This window comes from Lactuca sativa, chromosome 2 (assembly GCF_002870075.4).
Source record: "Lactuca sativa cultivar Salinas chromosome 2, Lsat_Salinas_v11, whole genome shotgun sequence".
Classification (NCBI taxonomy): Eukaryota; Viridiplantae; Streptophyta; class Magnoliopsida; order Asterales; family Asteraceae; genus Lactuca; species Lactuca sativa.
Genome location: NC_056624.2, coordinates 163,571,538 through 163,574,454, shown reverse-complemented (window position 1 = coordinate 163,574,454; position 2,917 = coordinate 163,571,538).

Sequence of the window (2,917 nt, the reverse complement as noted above, 5' to 3'; positions counted from 1 at the left end):
AAGCAGTGGTATCAACGCAGAGTACTTTAAGCCTCACAAAGTTACTATGTTGCCCTTTACTTTTTATTTATATTAATACATTTATTTAATCCGAGTTATTAACTTAAAAACCCTAACTCATACCTATTCATCTTCTCGCTACTCGATGCATTTACATAACTACCACTATTGCAACTTCTAAATCTTGAGTTCTTCGTAGATCTGGCATTCATGATCAATATTCGTTATCGTAACGTATTTCTCTAATAGGTAGCCACTTGCTGTCGCCCTTTCCTCTCGACATGCACCGTAACAATAACAAATTTTGAGGTAAATTTGTTGAACCACATGAAATTAAATGGGGAAAATTGATTGGCTGAGACCTTCCTATTGTTTGATTATTAGATAATTAGATAGTAAATTATTCAATTATGTATTCTGTATTTATCTCTCCTTTATTATAGGAGTTTATTATTGTAATCTATTCTATAGATCCAATACAACACATATAAATTAACGTGTGGTTGATTTACTAAAACCTACATGGTATTAGCCTAACCAATCTCCTCCCTCCTAATTGTTGTTTCTCTTATTTTCCTTACTTTTCGTGATTTCTTTCTTCCTAGAACATGTGATCTTGTCGACATATATACTGATGCTACTTTCTCTATGAATACTGTCTTGCACATGATACCAATTAAACTTTCTTCCACAAATTATATTTTGTGGAGAAATAAGATGCGGCCGCTTTTGACCTATCAAAAGCTTATGTCCCGTATTGATGGCACGCCTATTAAACCATCAAATTGAAATTGATAGCAAACCAGCTCCTAATCCAGCGTATTCTGCCTGGACTGAACTTGATCAGCGGGTTTCATTATCCTCAATTCCTCTTTAACCGAAGAGGCAGCAACATAAGTACTTGGTCTCTCTGATTCTCGCTCCATTTGGACAACCCTAGAAGCTGCCTACAACAATTCCTCTGTTGAACGCATTCACTTTCTTCGTGATTCCCTAAGCCATATGCTGTAACACCCCATTCCTGGTACGTTGTTCCATAGCATTTATTTTGAGGTTTTGAGAGGGACTCGACGAGTCTATGGCCCAACTCGTCGAGTAGGGGCGGGATTTCGAGCACGTGTTAGTCGGCGACTCGGCGAGTCCGCCTGCCAGGTAAAAACCCTAAATCCTCGGGTTTGCACCCTATTTAAACAACCTTATGAGCCCCCAAACTCGTCCCCTTCACCCTCAGAGCATCATTTAGCAAACCCTAATCGTTTCCTTGGTTATTTGTGCATTTCTTGGGTGAATCTTGAAGTTTTGAAGAGAAGAAGGAGGCTAGGTTCAAAGGAGAAGAAGAAGATCCAAGGTCTTGCTTCCATTTCAGAGTTCATTGAGGTATTTCTCGGAATCCTTCTGTTTTATGCTTAAAACATCCATTAAATCATTTCTAGGGCTAGTTGGATGTATTTTCAACCCTTATAGTTGTATAGATGCCTTAATAGGTCGAGATATCCCTAGATCTGTTCATTTATGAGTTGTAGAGCCCGAATCTATTGCCTTTTTGAAGTTGATTTGCAAAAGAACACTAGATCTAGCCTTTATCATGCTTTTTGAGCCTTATAATCTTCATTGATGCTTTTGGACATGTAAAGATAGAATCTTTACGTGTTAATCGGACTAAGGAAGCTCAGATCTATAAAGTGTATGCGGTGGTTTTGATCAGAATCGAGTTTTTAAGATCTGCATGCATGTGACTCGGCGAGTCGGATGAACGACTCGGCGAGTCTAGTCGCGAGTCCCGTTTTTCCCTTTTTGAGTGGTGACGAGTGAAAGTCTGTGAGTAGTAAAGTGGACTCAGTGAGTGGGAGGGCAGACTCAGTAATAGAGGGACTCGACGAGTTGTTCATACAACTCGGCGAGTCCAAGGCAATCTTCTTAGCTCAAGAACAACTCGTCGAGTTGTTCATATGGCTCGGCGAGTCGGATGAAGATTGTCTAAGTTCTTGGATCCAGAGGGCACTCGTCGAGTCGATGCCATACTCGACAAGTAGCCACGAGTAGGGTTGAGAAGTGAGACTGGAGAACTCGGCGAGTTGGCGGCCCAACTCGGCGAGTCAGGTCAACTGTGGGTTGACTTTGACCGAGAGTGTTGACTTTGACCAGGGGTAAAAGAGTCATTTTACCCAATACAGTGATTAGCATCTGATTGAGTGTGTTATGGAATTGTAGCCGGGGAGATACCGGAGGAGCAGCAGTTAGTTTCCAGAGCCATACACGCAGCAGCCAGTTCACGAGGTGAGTTTTCCCTCCAATAGGAACGGGTCTACGGCCACAATGCCGTCCCGTTTAGTTAGTGGCAGATCCGGACTTCAGTCCGAAGCAGTAGTTCAGTATGCTTGATGTCTATGTGATTCAAGCATGTTTGTGTGTTATATGTTCCGGACTTCGGTCCGATGCAGTATGCAGTATATGTGTTTATATTAGTTGATATGTGTTATGCTATACTATGCTCAGTCAGTTCCGGACTTCGGTCCGATGCAGGGGACAAGGTCCCAGTCAGTTCCGGACTCCGGTCCGCTGCAGTCAGTTCCAGACTTCGGTTCGATGCAGTCAGTTCCGGACTTCGGTCCGATGCAGTCAGTTCCGGACTTCGGTCTGATGCAGTCAGTTCCGGACTTCGGTCCGATGCAGCCAGTTCCGGACTTCGGTCCGATGTAGTGGGCAAGGCCCAGTATGTGTTTTATATGTATTGTATGGTATGTGGTAGTTTGGGGGAGCTCACTAGGCTTTGTGCTTACAGTTTCAGTTTTGGTTTCAGGTACTTCCGCAAGCAAAGGGAAGAGCTCGGGATGATGGCATCGCACACACCACGACTTCAGTTTGTCCTGGGAGTTGATTCAGTTTTATTATTATGTTTGGATACATTGTGATACAG